Here is a 23,225-nt window from a genome sequence, read left to right on the forward strand (position 1 = left end):
CTATGTATGTAGGTATAAATCTCATCTTCATGCATAAGAAAAGCCAAGAATTGGAAGGTTTTTTTTGGGGGGGGGCAGAAAGAGGGAAAACTTGAAATATGTGAAAGAGGTACTGAGGCCTACTTCACAAAAGAAGAATTCTGCATAATTTCTGATCCTGTGAACAGAATCCATTGGGGAAAATGTATCATAAACCTGAAAAAGAACACAAGAAATCTTCATTTTTGTATCATAGATGGACTCAAGAAAAATGAAATGTCAGAGACTCAATGGCCTGCCGCCTTAGTGAAATCATTTGTAAAAAAAAAAACCTTAAAAATAAAAAATAAAAGTAGGGAAGGTGGTTGGAGATACATATATACATCGGCAGGCAGATATGTATGTACGTATAATTTTCCAGTACATAAGCATCATCCAGTGGTTTCTTTCCTCTCAAAATTATACTTTCAACTTTTGAGGCGGTAACAGATCCACCAATATTATAGCAATACTGAGCTTTCCATTGCAACTAGAGACACAGGTGAGATGGAAATCTTGTCCTGGTGTTTGGTAGTTGTTAAGAGTCTGGATGAAAAGAAATAGGCTACCTTGCTTGAATTCAAGAATGAGTAAGTTAATATTTGTTCATTGAAGTAGTCTGTCAATATCAGTGTTGTCTCTTAGAAAAGTGGCATTGCCCCTCAGGGACAAATCCATGAATCCTCTTGGACATTTGTGACTACTGCTGAATGGGACACGTGGAGACTGTGATGAGAAGTTTGGATAGCTTCTGCTGTTGGCCAGTTGCAGCCTTTTCTGGACCACATAGACCTAGCTGTAGTGGCCTTCATTGCCATTACATTAGACTTCCACAAAGTTCTTTAGAAAGATGCCTTGGAAAGTATAGTTGGTACAAAATGCAGCAGCTCACTTGGTGTCAGCTACTTAACATCTTACTAAACACTTACTGTATTTTTTGGAGTATAAGACACACCTTCCCCCCCCCCCCCAAAAAAAGAGGGTGAAAATCTGGGTGCCTCTTATACACTGAATACAGCATTTTTGGCCTACCGTAACCCTGCCCCATTTGCAAAAACGGACGTGCAGAGGGTTTGGGAGGCTTGCAAAGTGCTCCTGTGGGGTGGGAAGAGCAAAAATTTGGCTTTTCCAGCAAGCCGCCCTGGCCTGTTAATTTTAACTTATTTTAAATGTATTGTCTTTTAAATTCGGTTTGTTTTTTGGATATGTATTTAATTTTTTTTTTAACTTTTGGGATGTGTGTTTTTTAATGTTGTACGCCGCCCTGAGTCCTTTTGGGGAAGGGCGGCATATAAATCCAAATAAACAAACAAACAAACAAAAATGAGCAAAAATGGGCTGGTTTTGCTTGTTTTTGCTTCCCCCACCCAGCCCCCAGGAGCACTCTACAAGTCTCCCAAACCCTCTGCATACCCCCCCCTTTTTTTTTTTTTTGCAAAAATTGACCCGTTTTTGTGAAAAACTGGCCACTTTTTGCTCATTTTTGCAGAGAGGCAGCCCCTAGGAGCACTCTTAGAGCCTCCCAAAGGTTTGCATGCCCTTTTTTTCAAAAAACAGGCTGTTTTTACTCATTTTTGCCCCCGCCCCAGCCCCCAGGAGCACTCTACAAGCCTCCCAAAGCTCTGCATGCCCCCCCCTTTTTTTTTTGCAAAAAACAAGGTGTGCAGAGGGTTTGGGAGGCCTGCAGAGTACAAAAACTTTTTTTAAAAAATTACCTCTTCAAAATCATGGTGCGTCTTATAGTCCGAAAAATATAGTATCTTGTGGGCTTCTGAATTACTTCCCAATTGTTTCTCGGTACTATTCAAAATGCTGGTTTGGGCTTATAAAGCCCTCTGTATCAGGTGAAAAAGGATCAGGACCATATATTAAGTTGCAGTTCAAAAGGTTTATTGCTCAAGCCTATACACAAGCATCTAGCCAACTAAAGTTCAATAGTAAATTGGCTCTGGATATGGGTCAACAGAATTCAAGAGTAGTTGGACTTGGATTGTTTGTGGCAATGTATCAATTCTAAGCTGATGACATGCTTGACTCTGTCCCCAGTTCTGTCTGCTCTTCTCCTACATTATATAGCTTGGTAGCAAGATGGTTGCTGAACCCCTCTCTCCAACCAATGTTAGCTCAGCTGCTGCTGCTGCCTCTTTTTCATGAGTGAAGGAGGCTGAGGCTAGAATCCTTTATCCCCCCCCAAAAAAAAAACCTTGTGTCCTATAATGATTTCTTCACTAATGGCCTTACAGAAATTAGCGAAGGCTGAACTGTTTCAGACTTTTGGGATGGGATTGTTCACCAGCTTTATGCTTTGTTTTGTGTTCTTATGTTTTGGTTTATGAATCTACAACTTTGGTGTTTTCCAGTTAAGACTTGATCCCACTAAGCTTAGCTTTTTGGAAAACAACCAAGTTTGGTAAATTCCTTGCATTTTGTAGCAATCAACAATTTTGATTTAATAAACAAACTCACCTCTGGCAAATATTGCCCATGTAATCCTAATTAATTTACAAAGAGCTTAATATCAGTAAGAAATTTTGGATAGCTTTTTAAAACTTACTTTGCTTGCCAATTGGACTTATTGGAACATCTCAGAGAAGCAATAAAAAACTTATAGATTTGTTTGATCACATCAATCAGATCAAAATCAAGCTACCAGGTAGGGCATTGATTGTCTTAGGTAATCAATCAAATATCCTGAAAATGGCAGATTGATTACCCTTTCTTCAATTCTTGAAGTTGAGAGCAGGCACTTTAATCAATTAGGAATTGAAACAAACCTGTCAGTTATCTGTTTGAACCCATGAGCTCATCCTTGGTAATTTGCTTCACTGTTAAGCTTACTGTTGAGAATATTTTTCCTAATATTTAATCAGAATCTGACTTTCTAGCCATCTTATTTTATCCCTATTTCATTTTGGTGCTGAGGTTTATGTAAAACGACCTTCTGAGGGAAATGAGTGTTTCGGGACAAAGAGAACCTCAACACATAGTCAGCAATAAGAATTTATCTTGCTTTTTCATAGTATTTTGCTATATGGTTTCCACCATATGAAATTTTGGCATTACTATCACAAGTTGTTAATTGAATTAGATTTAAGTCATGCAGTAAGGATCACACATATGGAAACTGTCTGCTTGGATTAACACATCTCCAACTTCTCTTGGCTTCTACTGGAAAGACATGTACACACAGAGAGAGAAAGACACACACACACATTACTCTTCTGATTTAGACTGCCTTACACAAGCCTGCACTCATAGGTAAAGGTAAAGGTTCCCCTCGCATATATGTGCTAGTCATTCCCAACTCTAGAGGGTGGTGCTCATCTCCAATTCAAAGCCAAAGAGACAGCGCTGTCCGAAGATGTCTCCGTGGTCATGTGGCCGGCATAACTAAATGGCAAAGGCACATGGAACGCTGTTACCTTCCCACCAAAGGTGGCTCCTATTTTTCTACTTGCATTTTTTACATGCTTTCAAACTGCTAGGTTGGCAGAAGCTGGGACAAGTAATGGGAGTTCACTCCATTACACGGCGCTAGGGATTTGAACCGCCAAACTGCTGAGCTTTCTGATGGAAAAGCTCAGCGTCTTAGCCACTGAGCCACTGCATCTCTCTACTCATATCCCACCCTAAATTCCTAACCACAAATGTACAGTTTGGACCTCCACAAGTTCTTTTTTGTCCTTCAAGTATATTGAGTGTATCCACATAGTGATGCAAAGATGGAGCTCCAGGCTCTGTTCCTCATGGGATGGAGAACATTCTCAATTTCATGTGTATTGATTGAATATATTTTTACTTTCATTTATAACATCTTGAAATGATGCTATGTCAGAAAGGGCATTGGTTCTTACCTGATACACCTATTCTCATAGTGGGGGAGGAGTATCCAGACTGGGTTGACTTCATTCACTCAATGATTGGACTGAGCCTGATGAGACCTTTAAACCATGCCCCTATTGCCTGGCAGATCCCCAGCTTCCATGACTCTATCAGACTCGATGTGTCATCTTCTCCAGACAATTGTTGCAATGAAATACCTTCTTTTATTACACACAAAAAAACAGCAAATAGTAACAGCAATAAGGCATTCAAGGAACCATGATAATTCCAGGGTGGGGCTGGATACGCCTCCCACACTATGAGAATAGGTATATCAGGTAAGAACCAACACCCTTTCTCCATAGTTGGGGGAGGAGTATCCAGACTGGGACATACCAAAGCCATTTCGTCCCTTGGGAGGATTTATGCAGAATCTATATACATGTATGCAAAATTATACACGGTGGTCGGTTGCACCATCTCTATGCACAGATTGTAACACCCTGCGTCCAAGGGCTGTGTCTGCCAAAGCAAAAGAGTCTAATTTATAGTTCTTTATGAACAGTGAAGGAGATGCCCATGTAGCAGCCCTACAAATCTCAGTCAAAGAAGCTTGCGTAGCCCAGGCTGTTGATGTAGCCGCACTTCTCGTGGAATGTGTTGTGATAGACCCTGGTACCTGAATCCCCTGTGCTTGGTAGGCGGTAGCAATACAGGCTCTTAACCATCTGCCTATGGTAGTAGATGTCACCTTATTCTCCAGGGATCCTGGCTGGAAAGAAACAAACAATGCTTCTGTCTTTCTGGTCGACAATATTCTCTTGAGATAAATCCTCAGAGCCCTTCTCATGTCCAAGGTGTGCCATTTTTTCTCCAAAGGATGAGAAGGATCCGGACAGAATTTGGGCAAGATCAGTTCCTGAGATCGATGAAAGCAAGAGCACACCTTGGGTATGAAGGAGGGGTCCAGCCTTAAAACCACTCTATCCTGGTGGAATACACATAAATCAGCTATCTCAGATATCTGCCTAGCGGAAGTGATAGCCACCAAAAAGGCCACCTTGAGTGTCAGGAACTTGAGAGCCACTTTTCACAGCAGTTCAAAGGGGGCACCTGTTAAAGTGTCCAGCACCTTGTGTAAATCCCAAGAAGGGTACCTATGTACTGTGGGTGGTTTAAGATTAGAAGCACTTTTGAGAAACCATCTGACCATAGGATGCTGAGTCAGTGCTTGTTACCTACTGCACAATAGCAAAGAAAAGATTGCCGATACCTGTCTCCTTATAGTATTAGGAGCCAACCCTTTATCCAGGCCTGCTTGAAGGAAGTCCAGGACCTGTGGGATTGTGGCTCAAACTGGGTCAAGATTGTTAGTGGAACACCACGTGCAAAATGTGTGCCATGTAGCACTGTAGATGCACTCCATGGGTGGCCTATGGGCAGTCTGAATAGTCTGTATGACCCTGGAGGAATAGTTGTCCTCCCTCAGGACGCTCCGCTCAAGCACCAGGCGGTCAACTGGAGCCACTGAGGGTCTGGATGTTCCAGCGACCCCTGGCAGAGGGAAATCATTTCCTGAGGGATCCTCCAGGGTCTGTCCACCAATAATGATCAAAGGTCAGCGAACTATGGCCTCTGGGGCCAATGTGGGGCAATCATCACCACCTCCTCCTCTTCCCGCAAAATCTTTTGCATGACCCTGGGAATCAAGAGCAAAGGTGGGAAGGCATAAAGGAATCCCCAGGGCCATGTGCAGTGGAGAGCGTCCACCCCCTCGGTGTTCTGCAATGGGAAACGGGAGTAAAACCTCGGGAATTGTGCACTGAGAGAGGTGGCAAATAGGTTGACATCCAGGCAGTCAAAAAGGTCCACAATTGCCTGGAAAATTGCTGGCTGCAGCTGCCACTCCAAATTGTCCACCTCAGTCCGGCTGAGCCAGTTGGACCTGACATTGTCCACCCCCACTACATGCTCCACCGTTATAGAAAGTAGGTTCCTTTCGGCCCAAAGTCCCAGTCTCTTAGCCTCCAGCATGAGAGCCTTTGACCTGGTTCCTCCCTGCCTGTTTATATGGGCCTTGGTGGCTATGTTGTCCGTGAGGGCCAGAATATGTTTGCCACTGACATGATGACAAAATTGCTTAAGAGCCAGGCGGACCGCCCTGAGTTCCAACCAGTTTATGTTGTGAGCTAGTTCTGCCTGGCTCCATTGTCCCTGTGCCATGTGCGCCTGTAGATGGGCACCCCATCCAAACAGACTAGTGTCCGTTGTGACCGTCACTCAGTCTGGAATGCTGAAGTATTCTCCCTTGGTGATAGCAGATGACCTCCACCATTTCAAAGAGCGGGATACTTCTGCTGGTAGAAGGACCATGATCTGGGAGCAGCTCATGAACCTTCACTGCAATGGTAAAAGAAACCATTGAAGGTCTCTGGTGTGAAGGCGCACCCAGGGGACAATACCAATGGCAGACACCATGGTGTCTAACAGCCTGGATAATGTGGCTAGGGACACCCTACGCTCCCTGATGACCTGGGAGGCTAACTCCCTGAGACTTTTCTGCCTCTCCAGTGACAGAAAGACTGTGCCTGACATAGTGTCTATCAACACTCCTAAATGAATCAGCTTTGTGGTAGGGTGTAGATGACTTTTGGCCAAATTAATGGAGAATCCATGATCTCTCAAAGTTGACATAGTAATGTCTAAGTCTCTTAGAACACCATTGACTGAAGATGATTGTAATAAGAGGTCATCCAAATAACATTGGATCCTTACCAGTACCTGCCTCAGGTAGACTGCTAATGCCATCATCACCTTTGTGAAAACTCAAGGCACAGATGACAAACCAAAGGGTAAGGCCCGGTACTGGAAATGGTGCCCTAAGTAACAAAACCTGAGATACTGCCAGTGTTCAGGGACTATGGGTATATGCAGGTAGGCCCGCAGAGATGAATGGAATATCCTGTGTTAAGTCCCTGGCAGGTTGATATGCCACAGTATGGTGTGGGGGGGACTGCCATCCCTGGGTGGACCCCCAGATCCCTGAGGTGTCAAATGGGATCTTTAGGTTGAGAGGGGGATCTGTCTCTGTTATTCTCTCAGGAGGGAGAGTGCCTGTCAGTTGTCCCAAAGAGGACCCCTTTGCAGAAGCTGGGGCAGAAGAGCTTTTCCTGCTGCTGGATTTTTTATATATGCGCTCAAGAGCCTTATGCTTCCTTTTCTCGAACTTGGAACTGGGCTTAGAGGCTTTTGTGTCCTGAGGTGAATTAGAGAGGTTTTGGTCTTTCTGCTGGCCTTTCTGCTGGCCAACCACCCTTTGGTGGTTCCTGAGTAGCAGGACTCAATGTAGGCACGAGGTCTCTCTGACCTCCCTCAGGGCCGGTGGTCGCATCTGCGAGGACCTGATCCCTTGCAGTGTCCATGCTTGTGGCCGCCATGTTGTTCTGCAGCTGCAGCCCTATTAAAAATGGTGCTTCGCTCCAAAAGCAACTGTCAAAAGAAACAGTCTGTCAAAGGAGCAGCTTAAGCTTCTAATGGCTGCCGCATGATTCTCTTTTAACTGTAATTAAAGCACTGCTGCGGCTTAAGCCTCCAAGGGCTGCCACACGCCTCAGCTTACCTTGTTCTGTCTTTAAAGCGCCTCCGCAGTTTAAGCCAGTAAAGGTTGCCGCACGCCTCTGCCTTTTCAAGCTTCGCAGCCGTTTGTTTGTTTTTTTAAAAGCGCAGGTGCTCCGCGGCAGTTCAAACAGCCGCGGTCGCCACTCAACCTTGAGAGGGAGCGGCGGAGCACTCCAGCACCTCTGTCAAAGTATCTCTTCGGCTGCAATACACATTCACTTTAACAGTTTAACAATTTAAGTCCCGAGTGCAGCTTGCGGCTGGAGGCAGCGAGGGCTGTTTCCGAAAAGCAGGAACTGACAGTTTCCCTCAGAGTGCCTTAATGAGGCTAACAGCCCCTTAACAGCTCCCTATGCCACATACCCCCAAGGGGTTAAGGCAGACAGACACCACCGCAGTAGGGATAGTGCTGTGAACTGGGGAAATACTCACAATTAGGCAGATTCAAAAATACCATTAAATTACAATAAACAAAATTATACTGAAATTTTCTCTGGAGAAACTAGATGACCAACCATCCAAATTGATGGACTGAGTCAAAGCTGGGGGTCTGCCTAGCAATAGGGGTGTGGTTTAAAGGTCTCATCAGGCTCAGTCCAATCATTGAGTGGATGAAGTCAACCCAGTTTGGATATTCCTCTCCCCATTATGGAGAAGGGAGGAGCAAATAACCGCACACATGCAAGGACCATTGCTGAAAGAGAATTAAGGTTATATACACCTATATATAATATACCTATATTAGACAACACTTTTATCTCCTGGATCTCTTTTTCATAAATTGGTCAGGTTAGGTATGCAGAGTGTTAGATACTCATACTAACTACAGTGGTTTCCACCAAGGTCCTCTGTTCCGGTGGGAACAGAGGTTTAATCCTATTGGTCGAAGGGTCTTACAGCTCCCTATAAAAGGGCTGCTGTCAGACTCAACCTTCGCTGGATTGTTCTTACTTGTTGTGTTACAATAAAGAGGTGTTGTTACCGTTATGCCTGTGTGTGCCTATCCATTACCCAATCTAACACCAGCGACAAAGGTGGGATTGGAAGGCAACTAGGTGTATCAAAAAGAGCGTAGCAATCCAGCAAGTACTTGCAGCCTGGAGCTCAGCGTGGTTTTGAGCAGCCATTTTTGAGCAGCAAACTCAAAATGCCCTCTGAACACAAAATGGCCATGCACTCCCCAATGACTCCATATGACCCAGTCACTGAGCACTGGGATTTGTACATGCTATCCTCGAGACAAACAATCTCATGGGCCTTTCTGAAGGCCGCAAGAAGAACATGTTTCTCGGGTACTGTGGCCGGGAAGTGTTCGAGATGGCAAAAAATCTCTCTGAGCCGAGACCTCTCCAATCAGTCGCCTGGTCCATGCTCCAGCAGTTGCTTAGGACTCATTAGGCGGCCAAGCCGTCCAAGCACGTTCACTGGCATGAATTTAACATCAGGAATCAAAAGGAGGGTGAGTTGATTAACGGGTATGTTGCTGCGTCTGCAAGTCCACAGCGTACTACAAATTCAGAGACTTAGACGAGCTGATTCTGGACCGCATATCGGCGTTCGGGACATTAATCATCATACCGTGGTCTACCCTGAAACAGGCTATCCCTAGCCTAAAGAAGCAGCATCTTTGCACCTCTGACATCCGCCTAAGCGATTACCAGGGAAACCGGATCCCCATCGTGGGCCAAGGCACCTTCCATGTGAACTTCAACCAATTCAGCGGAAAACTCCCAGTGACAGTGGTCAGTGGTCAGTGGCAACCTGCAGAGCCTCCTAGGGTTAGATTGGTTCAAAGCCCTGGACCTAGAGGTGACCGGCATCAACACCTTGGAAGCCGAAGGCACTGAAGCCATCTTTAAGGGGTAAGTATGTGGGGACCCCAATTTCATTTAATTTGGACCCCAACATAGCCTCAATAAGGCTGAAACCCAGGAGAGTGCCTTTTGCTCTCGGGCCAAAAATTGACAGGGAAATTGACAAGCTCGTAGGCTAGGAAATCCTAGAGCCAGTCGATCATGCACGCTGGGAGACCCCTATAGTGACACCTGTCCAATCTGATCGGTCAGCCCGCATCTGTGCAGACTACAAATGCACAGTTAATAAAGCGCTACAACAAAGCGCCTATCCTGTACTCATTGTACAGCATCTCCTTCATTAATTAGGCCCCGGAAAATTTTTCGCTAAATTGGACATGGTGCAGGCATACCAACAATTGCCTGTAGATGGTGCTATGGCAGAGGCCCAAACCATTGTGACATACAAGGGTGCATTCAAATGTCACCGTCTGCAATTCGGCGTTAGTATCACCCCTGGACTGTTCCAAAGTGTCATGGAACGGCTTTTGCAGGGGATTCCAGGATTCCAGGAGTTGTCCCCTATTTTGATGACATCTTGGTATCGGCTGCAAACGAGGCGCAACTTTTAAAATGGGAACAAGCAATGCCAAATTAACATGCCAAGGGTTGAATTCCTAGGATACCTAATCGACGGCTCTGGAATTCACCCAACCACACAAAAAATTAAAGCTATTCAATCAAACCGAGCTGCAGACATTCCCCAGGATCCTTAATTTCTACAGCGTCTTTCTTAAACAGAAAGCCACCATTGTTGAGCCCCTACACTGTCTCCTGGCTAAAAACGCGAAGTGGACCTGGGGAAAAGCCGAGGCTTCCACATTCGCCACGGTAAAACAACTTCTGTCGGCAGATTCTTTCCTCGTCCAGTACAGCCAGACCCTGCTGTTGGTGTTGATCTGTGACACTTCACCGTTCGGCATTGGTGCTGTCCTCAGCCACTGCATGCCAAGCGGAACCAAAGCCCCCATTGCGTTTTATTCCAGGACCCTATCCGCCGCAGAGCAGAACTACAGCCAGCTCGACCGTGAGGCTTTGGCTGCTGTGGCTGGAGTAAAAAGGTTCCATGAGTACCTTTATGGATGGGATTTCGAACTGATTAAGGAGCACAAGCCGTTGTTGGGCTTACTAGCTGGGAACCGACCTACCCCAGTATTGTTATCTCCCTGCATGACCAGATGGACTATTTTCCTGGCTGCCTATTCCTACCGCCTTATCCACCAACCTGGCTCCTCTTTGGGGCACGCTGATGTTCTCAGCCGCTACCCGCTGCCTGAACTTCTTGCTACCCTACCCCCAAGACACCAGTCCTCCTCATTGACTGCCTGGAGACTGGGCCTGTCTTGTCCTCTGACGTTGCCCGTCACTCTGCAAAAGACTCCACCATCAAGCAAATTTTGAACTGGGTGTGGAGGGGGTGACCCAAGGGGCCTTTGGGGGCTGATTTTAAAATGTATTTTGCTAAATGCTATGAATTATTGGTGGTAAATGGCTGTCTGCTATGGGGGGATCGGGTTGTTGTTCCACCCAAACTGTGCATTGCAGTATTAGAGGCTTTACATGTAGGGCATCCTGGAATTGTCAGGATGAAGTCTTTGGCAAGGAGTTACATGTGGTGGCCTAACATGGACAGGGAGATCAAAGAATGGGTGGCTACCTGCACACCGTGCCAGGAGTCCAGACCAGCTCCCCCAGAGGTGCCCGCTAAGGAGTGGGAGCGACCTCAAGCACCATGGTCTTTGCTGGCCCAGTTCATGGCCAGACATTCTTAGTAGTTGTGGATGCCTACTCGAAGTGGTTAGAGGTAGTCCTGATGACCTCCACTACGGCAGAAGCGGCCATCAAGGTGCTACAGAGACTTTTCTCCACGCAAGGCCTGCCCGACGTCTTGATCTCTGACAACGGGCCCCAATTCACGGCCATGCAATTTGAGACCTTCCTAGCAGCTCAGGGAATCAGGCATGCCCTGGTTGCGCCATTCCATCCGGCCTCCAATGGTCAGGTGGAGAGAATGGTGAGATCTGCAAAAGAGGCCCTCTCTAGGATGGGCCCGGGAGATTGGCAAACACGGGTTGACCATCACTTACTAATTCAGCACATCACACCCAGTGCCACTACTGGGAGAAGCCCCTCCGAGCTTCTCATGGGTCACCAGCTAAGGTCCCACTTAGACTGGCTACACCCCAATTATTCTTCCTCATCGTCCCCAGACTCCACAAGCAAGATTCGGACATTTAGCATAGGGGATTCGGTATACGCCCACAACTACACCAGGGGAACTCTGTGGATTCCTGCCACAGTGATAGGCATCACCGGCCCTCACACTTCCCTCCTAGAGCTCGAGGATGGTAGGACTAGGAGAAGGCATATTGACCAAGTCCGTGGCCACCTCTCCAACTCCACTCTTAGACAACCAGAGGTAACTCCTGCATGAGTTAGCCAAAGCCCTACCCAAATGGAGCAAACACTCATTCCTTCTACTGTCAGCTCAAGCCCGAGGGTACAGGGAAACTTATCTGGTTTTGTTGCTGGGGCCCGCAGTGAGCTCCGAGCAAACCGGCTCCAGAACCTCCAGCCGCGGCCTGTGGAAGGTTCCAGGAGCTTCCACCAAGTGGAGCTGCAGAGCAAACAGGTCCGTCCGACCTGTCCAAGGAAACCCCTCCTACTGAGCTGCGCAGGTCAGGCAGAGCTACCCAAAAGCCCACCTACCTGCGTGACTACATTACCAATAGGATTGTTCCATCTAAGAGCGGAAGGGTGTTAGATACTCATACTAACTACAGTGGTTTCCACCAATGTCTTCTGTTCCGGTAGGAACAGAGGTTTAATCCTGTTGGTCAAAGGGTCTGACAGCTCCCTATAAAAGGGCTGCTGTCAGACTCAACCTTCGCTGGATTGTTCTTACTTGTTGTGGTATAATAAAGAGCTGTTGTTACCGTTAAGCCTGTGTGTGCCTATCCATTACCCAATCTAACACAGAGTTTATGTAACAACATAATTCATCACTTTCCCTCTCCTATGCCTCCTGCTCCCCTACATCTGTGGCACTAAATAGGGGTTGATATGTGGGGTCTACTAAATTAAATCTACACCTGCGGTCTGTTTACTGCTTGTATATGTGGGTGTGGGTATGTTTATTTTGTTTCTGCATGTGAATGTTGAAAAGCTTCACCATGCTCCATCAGTACTGAATCCAAATCCCTGTAATATGCTGATAAATTGTTTCAAAAAGAGAGCTTAAAATTGTAACCAGGCGTTTTCCCAGATGTTCATCTTCCAAGCAGCAAGTTGCCATCCTTTAATTGCAGACTGTGCTTCTCTCCAGCTCACTGAGACTCTTAGTCAGTCAGTTCATTAGGGAAACGTATCATTGCCATCCATATATTCTAATGTTTATCTCTTTTATGGAATCTACAATTTGTAATACTATTCTGCACTCATATAGCAATAAAGAAGGTCTAAGGTATAGTAGGTCACAACATAGCATAGGACACTGAAATGTCTCTAGTATTTTAATATGTACTCGTTACGCATATGGATTTTTTAAAAAAACTATGATAAAAAAATTGTGATTGGTGTGATCTATTCACATGGTACCCCTGATTTATGTGCTGCTTTGGAAATACCCTTTTAGTCAATTGTTATAACTTTATTGATTAGTTAATTGGCCATCTCAAAACATCTAAGGTTTTGATAATATCTGGTATTTCCCAGAGAAATTCAGGATTCAAATACTAAATGTGTGTCCAATCAAGAGCTAAAAATTACAGTGAAACTATTTGCTAAGTCTGCATTACTATTACTATTAATCACCCATCTCCTCCCACTTATGACTGTAACTTTGTTACTTGTATTCTTATGATTCATACTGGTTGTTTCCTAGTGTGATTTGATTGCTTATTTGTACCCTATGACTATCATTAAGTGTTGTACCTTAAGATTCTTGATGAATGTATCATTTCATTTATGTACACTGACAGCATACGCACCAAAGACAAATTCCTTGTGTGTCCAATCACACTTGGCCAATAAAGAATTCTATTCTATTCTATTCTATTCCATTCTATTCTATTCTATTCCATTCTATAGGTTTTGTTGTTCAGTTTTAAAGAAGTTGGAGATTTCTCTCTCCCTCCCTTCCTTCCCTCCCTCTCCCTCCCTTCCTTCCCTCCCTCTCCCTCCCTCCCCCACCACCTCTCTTACACACACGTGCGCGCGCGCACGCACACACACACACACACAGACATACCACAACTTTCTTAAATTGTTACAGTAGATCAATTGATCTGAAAGACATTCACTACTTATATAGTCTAAAAAATGTTAAGTGCATTTCCTGTCATTTTCCCTTATCACCAACCGGAGGTCCAGCTCAAGACTTATCTTTCCATCTTCCTCCTTGTCCCAGCAGCCACATCTTTTCTATCTGATTCATATTGTATGTGTATGGATTTATACATATGGAAATAAAGATACTTAGTAGAACTATTAGTAGGACTATCAACAATAAAGTTTCCTTTTCACTTTCAAACATTTCTCAATGATTTGCCAAGGAGCAAAAATCTGTGATATTAAAGGTTCACACACTTCCTTGCATTGAGTTTTGTTCCTTCCCAGGCAAGCTTAAAAACTAAACCCCTTATAATTTTTCCAGTCTCTCTTGTTGCCTTTGTCTAAAGGAATAATGACAACATTCTTTCAGTTATTAGGCACAGATGCAATCTTTACACTTGTGTTAAACCACTTACAGCCTGTCCATAAACAAACTACATCCATATTTAACATTTCCCCAGTTACACCATCTACACCCTCAGCCTTATAATTTCCAAAATCCTTGCAGCATTTATGCCTCAATTTCCACTCAGTTTTTTTCTCTTAAAGCTAACTTATAAAGTATTTGTTTCACTTCTAAATTTATTTCTAGCATTCATATCTAAAACTCTCAAATGCTCTTTCAGCACTCCCTCACTTTGGTGTCATCCCAGAGCATTTCATCACTTTATAATTAATTACAGTTGTCATTTGTATATAAGAATATGCTGATGAAATCCACAAATCTAAAAATGCCACCAATATCTATGTGCTGACTATATTAATATCTTGGATTTTCCAAAGTGCCTGCTAGGTCATCAATACATAGAAATAGAATTGTGAACTCATTTGTATATATTTTTTAAATGGAAATAAAGATTCTTGTCACCAGACATGACATTCTTAGTCAATTTGAAATACAGACAGAGTTCCCATTGCTTCAAAAACTGGGTAAAAATCTAGTATGTTAAAAAAAATTATCTTTAGTGTGGCAAGACTGACATAAGCCAAAGACTAAGGACAATACAGTGAAGTCCAATCAAGAACAATCTTTTATTTAGAGTTAGACTAATGGGAAGAAGGAACCAATATACTTGCTGAAAGACTGAAGGTAAAGAACTCCTAGATAAGAAAATGCATGCATAATTATGCAGCAAAAATATACTTGCAAAGAATGCAATCAAAAAGAGCAAGGAATGGTTAAAAACAGATTGTGCCAAATCAATCTTATTTCATTCTTTGACAAAGTCACTAAATTAATAGACAAAATAGTGTGGGCATAGTATATTTAGATTTCAACAAGGCATTTGACAAAGTAGACCACAACCTATTTCTTGGTAAGCTAGAAAAATGTGGACTATACAACATCATCATCAGATGGATTTGTAGCTGGCTAACAAGCTACACTCAATGAGAAGAACTTAATGGTACTACATCCACATGGAGACAAGTAGACAGTGGAGTACCACAAGGCTCCATCTTAGGCCCAGTACTCTTCAATATTTTCATAAATGACTTAGATGAGGGAATAGACGTGGAACTCATCAAATATGCAGATGATGCTAAGCTGGCAGGATTAGCCAACACTTCAGAAGACAAGCTCAGGATCCAAAATGATCTTGACAGACTTGAACAATGGGCCCTATCCAATAACATGAAATGTAATGTGGAGAAAAGTAAGGTTTTCCAGTGGAAGAGAGGGAGTGGTCACGTGAGGGAGTGGTCACGTGTGGGTAGTCTCAAAGCCTGATTGGTCCAAAGACTGAGAGTAAACTTCTTAAATACTCCTGCCTTCCATTCCTGCCCAGTTTCCTCTCAGTCTCTTAGTCCAAGCACTGTTGAGAATTGTTGTCTCGAGGTAGTGGTAGGTTTAGGTTTTTTTTTCCTTTTCTATTCAATCTGGTCTCAAATTTGGCTGAATTGGGCATTTTTAAAGTTTCCCTTAAATTTTAAATTGCAGCTGCGGCCCAAGGGACAGTCCTTCTGCCTCGGGCAGCTGGGGAGGGCCCTGTGGGGCATCCACCCTTCCCTCTGCAGGCGCGGAGCCTTAGCCCTATCCCCAGGTGAGCGGGGGTGCCAGCTCTGATCCAGCTGCAGGTGCGGCGTTGTTCTTCGGAGCGGGAGAAAGGCATCGGCACCACGAGGCTCTCACGAGCCAATGGAGCAGCCGCCACTTGATTTGGCGGCTGCCATCGCTTCGGCATTTATTTTCTTTTTGACGAGACCAGAGGCGTGAGGGGGGAGTGTGCACTGTTTAGCCGCAAGGCCCGCTGTGCCGCGAGGCCGTTTGTCAGTGTGAGAGGCCATGCAGAGCGAATTCGGCCTCCTTCGGATCCGCACAGGGCCGGTGGCCATTTTAACTGTGCCACATGCACAAGGCCTGCATCAGCCTGCTTACTATTGGAGAGGCCCAGACCAAAATCTTTCGGCTTGATTCACCCTCCCGTGCCATCCCAGGCCCAGGTTCCGGTGGGGCCTACAGAGGCCTGAACCTTTCTCCTTCCATGCTCCAGGACATGTGAGTGGGGCTATGAAGGAGGGCTCGGAGATTCCCCAGGGCCAGGCTGAAGGCCCGGTGAGGGGGGAAGAGGGCCTGGGGCAGGGGTTTTGACCCGGGGATCCCCCAGTACGACCTATGGCAGTGCAGCGCCCCTCTAGATCCTCCACAAGGGAGGAGGCCAGGAGGCATAGGGCCCTGGAAAAGACCTTCGCCAGGGCCGAAAAGCAGGCCAGGTCTGTAAGGCCTGCTTCTACTAGCAGGTCCAGGTCTCCTATCAGGCCACCTTCAGAGCAGTCTTCTCCTCGGGGTTTCAGCCCTTCGTGCCCTTCAGCCTCCCCTGCCAGGTCCTGCAGTTATTACAGGCGGAGGGGGTCCCCCTCCCCTTCTCCTTCGATCTCTCCCCTCCTAGGGGGGGTCGGGAGGATCCATTGGAGGGGACATCCAGGGGGCACTGTGATTCACGCAGATTGGCACCTCAGGCTCCTGGCTCTCCTTATAGGGATATGGAGGATTTGGAACACCTCCCTGAAGGTATCAAAATACTTATTTCTGCAGCCATCTCACAGGGCATTGCCCAGCGGGACAGGAGCTCCCACTCCTCTAGGTATCAAGGGGCACAGGCCATCACCAGTATAGAGCATCCTCTCCATCCATGGTTAGTGAGGCCTCGGCCATGGGGGAGGAGAATCTCCAGGATATGGGATTCTCGAAGGACGAGGACGCCCCCCCCCTTGATCCTCCTTCTTCCTTGGGTCTTTTTCCTTGGCCATGTTCAAAGTTCTCCTGAACAAGGCGAGGAAGACCACCAAGGTGGGCACAGGGGATCCCACGGTACCCCCACCTAGGGACACAGACATGGCCATGTTTTCAAACACGGCCACGAACAAGGAGATTCCGGCCCCGCCCTTATTCATGGAAGTCTTGACCAACCAATGGGCCCTCTAGTGTACAGGTGCTTCAAGATGTCCTCCCTCAAGTCGATTCTCCAGGGCATCCAGAAAGGGGATTTCTTGGTGTCGATAGACCTAACAGAGGCCTACCTTCATATTCCAATTTTCCCAGCTCATCGCAGGTTCCTGAGGTTCTCGCATGGGGACCGCTATTATCAGTACAGGGCTATTCCATTCGGGCTGGCTTCGGCCCCTCGCACGTTTACGAAGGTGCTAGCAGTGTGGGCGGCTCATCTGCGCACCTTCCCGGTGAAACTCCAGTGCTACCTGGACGATGTGTTGGTCCAGGCGGGGTCGTCTCCTCAGGCGGTCTCAGACCTTCAAGTCACCATTCGGAGCCTCCAATCTCTGGGGTTTTCAGTGAACTTCCCCAAGAGCCATCTCTCCCCGTCTACGTGCATTCTTCACCTGGGGACGGTCATAGACTCCCGGTCAGGAGTGGTCTGTCTGTTCGCGGAATGCCAAACCAGCCTCAAACAGCTCACAGAAAAAGTACACGGAAGTCGGTTAGTTTCAGTTCTCACGTTATCTCAGTTGCTCGGCAAGATGGTCTTTTGTATCGGGATAGTCCCGTGGGCCAGGGTCCATCTCCGGCCCCTTCAGTGGGAGCTCATTCCCTTTCAGAGGGGAAGAATGAGCAACACCCTTCGGACTTTCTGCCTCCCTGCGGGGGTCCGGGCCTCCCTCAAGTGGTGGATCTCCCCGGCCATTCGCCGGGGATGCTCCTTCTGGGAACTGGACAGGGTGACCGTGACCACGGACATGAGCTTGTTCGGTTGGGGAGCCCTGGTGGGCTCCCATTTGGCCCAGGGTAGGTGGACAGCTTCAGATCTCTGGCACAATATAAATTGGTTGGAGCTGAAGGCGGTGCGCAACACTTCCGGTCATCCGTGGAAGGCCATCATGTGCTTCTCCTGACAGACAACGTGGCCACCAAGGCTCACATAAACCATCAAGGGGGGACTCACTATCGGGCTCTCTGGCTGGAGGCTCTGCAGCTCGGCACCTGGGCAGAGAGGCACCTGTTGTCATTGGTGTCGGAACACATCTCCAGGCTTTCTAACCACCAGGCGGACTCGCTGAGTCGGGTGACCCTAGACAATGGCGAGTGGCAGCTCCATCCAGGGGATCTGTCAGAGGTTCAGGTCTCCTCTGGTGGACCTCTTCGCCTCCCCGGCGAACTCTCAACTTCCCCGTTTCTTCACCCAGTTCCAATCCCGGTTGCGGAGGGCACGGATGCCCTCCGGAGCAGGTGGCCTTCGGGCCTTCTCTATGCCTTCCCTCCCATCTCCCTCATTCCAGGGACCCTCAGAAAGGTGGTGGTGGAGAAGGCTCTGGTCATCGTCGTGGCCCCTTATTGGCCCAGGAGACCCTGATTTGCGGATCTAGTCCAGTGGTTGGTAGCTCTTCCATGGAGAATTCCGCTGGAGCAGGTGGTCTTGCACCAGGGGGTCCTGGTTCACCCAGAATCCCAGTGGCTCTATCTGATCACCTGGCTCTTGAACGGAGACTACTGAGGGCGGCCAACCTGTCCTCTGGAGTCATCCGCACCATTGAGGCTTCCAGGCGGCCTTCGACAACCCGGGTTTACAACTCCACCTGGGCTGCCTTTGTTAGGTGGTGCACCCCATGTCAGATTTCTCCAGCTAGGGCCACTATTCCCAACGTCTTGGATTTTTACAGAAAGGACTGGATGATGGGCTGTCGCTCAACACCTTGCATCGTCAGGTGGCGGCTCTGTCTTCAGTACTGGGTGTAGGGTCTTCCTCCCTTTCTCACGTTCCCCTGATCAAGCATTTTCTTAAGGGGATGGCTAATTTCCGGCCTCCCCCTATCCATAGGTTTCCTACATGAGATCTGCCCCTGGTTCTCAGGGCCTTGACGGGGGCCCCGTTCGAGCCTCTCTGATTGGTTCATCTGAGATTCTTGTCCCTTAAGGTGGTCTTTCTGGTGGCAATTACCTCAGCCTAGCGTATCTCGGAGCTGGGCCCTCTTTTGTCCAAGGATGATCTTTGCCATTTTCACCAAGATAGGGTGGTTCTTCGTCTTGACCCTACCTTCCTTCCAAAGGTGAACACTCCTTTTCACAGGGCGCAGGAGGTTGTACTGCCTGATTTTTCTCCGGGGCTGTCTAATGATAGTGAGAGGCTCTGGCACCGTTTGGATGTTCGTCGGGCTTTGCGTATTTATCTCCGACGGACTGCAGAAGTTTGTAGGTTGGAGGCCTTGTTTATCTCCTTCCAACCTAGGATGTGTCTTCAGCTACCATTGGCCGTTGGCTACGGCAGGCCATCTGGGAGGCCTATGGGGCGGCGGGGCATCACATCCCGTCGGGTATAACTAGGAATGCCTCAACTAGGAGTGCCTCAACCATTCTACTAGGAGCAGTGACGTGCAGTCAGGGGAGGCAGGGGAGGCAGAGCCTCACCGCTCTCATCATGAAAATAAAAAAAATTACTTCGGGAAGCCGTGAAAGTGGCTGGGAGAGGCGCGCAGCTTGGTTTAGCCTCCCTGGACATCTCAGCAGCAGCCCCAAGTGTGCTGATCTTGCCATTTTTTGCATCGGGTGAGCCCGGGATCCTTGCAAGGGGAATGGGACCACGTGTGCAGGTGGCTCCTCAATGCCAGCCTCAGATCAGCGCAGCCGCGGTCCCCTTCATGTTGGCTTAGGAAGGAGGGGAATGGGACCACGTGTGCAGGAGAAGGGGATCGCGGCTGTGCTAATCTGAGGCTGTGCGCTGAGGAGCCGCCTGCACACGTGGTCCCATTCCTCTTGCAAGGATCCCGGGCTCACCCGTTGCAAAAAATGCCTAGGTAACATCATCAGTGCTAGAAGGGGGGGAAGGAGGAGAAAGGAGTAGTTTCTCTTCTCAGAAATGTCTTCTCAGTGGAGCTGCGGCAGCCTGTCTGTCCCTTTCTGACATTTCTGAGAAGAGAAACTTCTCCATTTGGGCTGTGCCCATGCGATCGGAGATAACCACACGGTTTGATGACATCACCAGCCTCACCAGTCATAAACCTCACCGCACGTCACTGACTAGGAGTGCCTCAACCACGGCAGCATGGGCCACTAGGGCTCCCTTTGAAGACATTTGCCCGGCCACCATTTGGCATCCCCGACCCCTTTCATCCGACATTATTGTCTGGATTCGTTTGCTTCAGTGGATGCTTCCTTTGGTCGGAGGGTCCTACAGAGGGTGGTGGCAGATACTCCCCTTGGGCCATAGCTTGTGGTTGTGTTTGTTTCCCCCCCTTGGGACTGAGCTTGGGTATGTCCCACACGTGACCACTCCCTCTCTTCCACTGGAAAAAGAATGTTGGTCTTACCTGAACATGTCTTTTCAGGGGAAGAGAGGGAGTGGTCACGACCTGCCCTGGTTAGGTTGTTGGGGCCAAGGGGAGGCCGGGTGGTTCCCGGGGTTGTGTTGTTTGGGTTTTTTGTTTCAGTTCGGTTGTTCGCCTTCAAGGAAACTGGGCAGGAATGGAAGGCAGGAGTATTTAAGAAGTTTGCTCTCAGTCTTTGGACCAATCAGTCTTTGACAATACCCTCATGTGACCACTCCCTCACATGACCACTCCCTCTCTTCCCCTGAAAAGACACGTTCAGGTAAGACAAACGTTCTTTTACACCTTAGCAGAAAAAACAAAGGTACAAGTATGGATTAGGCAAAACCTGGCTCAAAAATAGTAACTGTGAGAGGGACCTTGGACAATCCTAGTGAACAATCACTTAAACATAAGCCAGCAGTGTGTGGCAACAGCCAAAAAAGTTAATACACTCATTGTATTGTATATACATATAATATACATTGTATATTGGTTGTATAAACAGAGGCATAGATCACATGCAGTATTAGTACTGCTTTATAAATCCTTAGTAAGACCACACCTGCGATACTACATCTGGTTTTGGTCACCACATTACAAAAAAGATGTTGAGGCTTTGGAAAAAGTGCAAAGAAGAACAATTAAGATGATTAAGGGCCTGGAGACAAAAACGTATGAAGAACAGTTGCAGAAATTGGGTATGGCCAATTTAGAGAAAAGAAGGACTAGGTGTGACATGATAGCAATACTCCAGTATTTGAGGGACTGCCACAAACAACAGGAGCTCAGCTTATTTCCCAAAGCACCAGAAGGCAAGACAAGAAACAATGTATGAAAATTACTCAAGGAGAGTAGAACCTGGAATTAAAGAGAAACTTCCTAACTGTGAGGACAATTAACCAGTGGAACAGCATGCCTGCGGAAGTTGTAGATTCTTCATCACTGGAGGTTTTTAAGAAACAGCTACACAGCCACCTGTCCAAAATGGTATAGGGCTCCTGCTTAAGCAGCGGGTTGCACTAGAAGACTTCCAAAGTCCCTTCCAGCTCTACTGTATTCTAATTGATTGATTGACTGAAGTTTATATTTGACAAGGGAAAGGCAACATTTCTTATGCTCACACATAAAAACAGCAAAAGCAGCAATAACAAAAGGAAACTTCTAAAGCCCCAGAGTGTGAGAAAAGGTATCAGGCATTAAAATGTCTGCATCGATTAAGAAGAACGGGGAACTCAACCTAGAAGTATAGCCTCAGTGTTAAATTGCAATGGTATGCATCCTTTCTGCCTGGGTTAACATTTCCCCTTGGCTTTGTGTTGTCCGAGTCACTTTTTCCATCAAGGCAATGACAAAAAGCTCATGTAACCAATCAGGGTATCAATAAGGGAAGCCTTTGGCTCAGCTACAATAGTCATCAGGATAGCCAGAAAAAGCCAGTACTAATAAACCAGATTCAATCAGACAAATTGCATATGCTTGTTAGAATTGCTTTATTAGGCTACACAGACAAGTGAGAGAAGCAAGAAGGAAGCAGATATCAACTAAAAGATTTTTAAATTTTATTTGTGTGCAAATTTTTTTAAAAATACATCATCTATATGGTCACAAAGAGTCGACACTGACTTAATGGCACATAATCAATCAATCAATCTTCAGAAGTGAGCTCTATGGAATCCAGGAGGAGGCTTCATTGATCTTAAGCACTGCATGTGACATGTAATTTGCCTCCAGGGCTACTGATGAATGTAACAGAGGAATATAGTCAGAACCAACGAGTGTGTTGCTATTATCTGAGCCTCACTAGGCTGTCAAAGACATTACTGATTTACAAGCCTACAGCTTGTGCTGGCCACCCTCATGATTCACAGGGCAGATTCTGGACATCAGTGGAGGACTGCTAGTTTGAGGATATAATCTGGTTAATCCCTTACTTCCAGCTTTCATTTTATTTGAATATAGTCTCATGTAACAATGGCTTCCTGCTCTAATATTTTTAATAGCTTGGGGAAAAGTATCATGTTTCCCCAAAAATAAGATGGGGGTCTTATTTTCTTTTGACCCCCAAAATAAGCTCTTGGCCTTATTTTCGGGGAAGTCTTATTATTTTTAAGGTGCAGGAGGTGGCAAACGTGGTCACCTAATGGCTGCTGTTGTGTTGCAATATTTTCATGGAGGGCTTATTTTGTGGGGGAAGGCTTATTTTAGTGCATGAGCTCAGAAGCCTGATTTGAATTGTTATCCAGGGAGGTCTTATTTTCAGGGAAACAGGGTATGCATTTATGTATATCACAAAATATGGATATACATGGCAAAGGTTTAACAGTATTCTAAAAAGGAGCATTGTCATTTATATGCATAACAAGCCTATCCGGTCTTTTGTTTGCTACGTAAAATATTTATAGAGTATCTAAGTATAAAATTGAGGGGCTGGCAATGACTATTATGCATCCCATAAACTGCAAAAATCACAAGCAAAGAATTCCTAGACTGAGCCTCACCAAAAATATCACTCAAAGCCAAGATTGCCGAACAAAGGCTATCATACTTTGGCTATGTCATGTGATCTGACTCACTCGAAAAATCAGTCATGCTGGGAGTGATCAGCAAAAAAAAAAGGAGAAGGGGCTGCCCTGTTACCTGATGGCTGGACACTATAAAGGATGACTCTAGGATGCCCATGGCAGATCTGAAAGAGGTGGTAGAAGATAAAAGGGCATGGTGAGTGCTGATCCATAGAGTGACCAAGGATCAGACATGACTGAATGGCTGATGATGACAATGCTCTAAGTATCTTTATAGATATTGACACATTATAGCATCTGAGCA

Source organism: Natrix helvetica (assembly GCF_964273705.1).
Source record: "Natrix helvetica genome assembly, chromosome: 2".
Taxonomy (NCBI): domain Eukaryota; kingdom Metazoa; phylum Chordata; class Lepidosauria; order Squamata; family Natricidae; genus Natrix; species Natrix helvetica.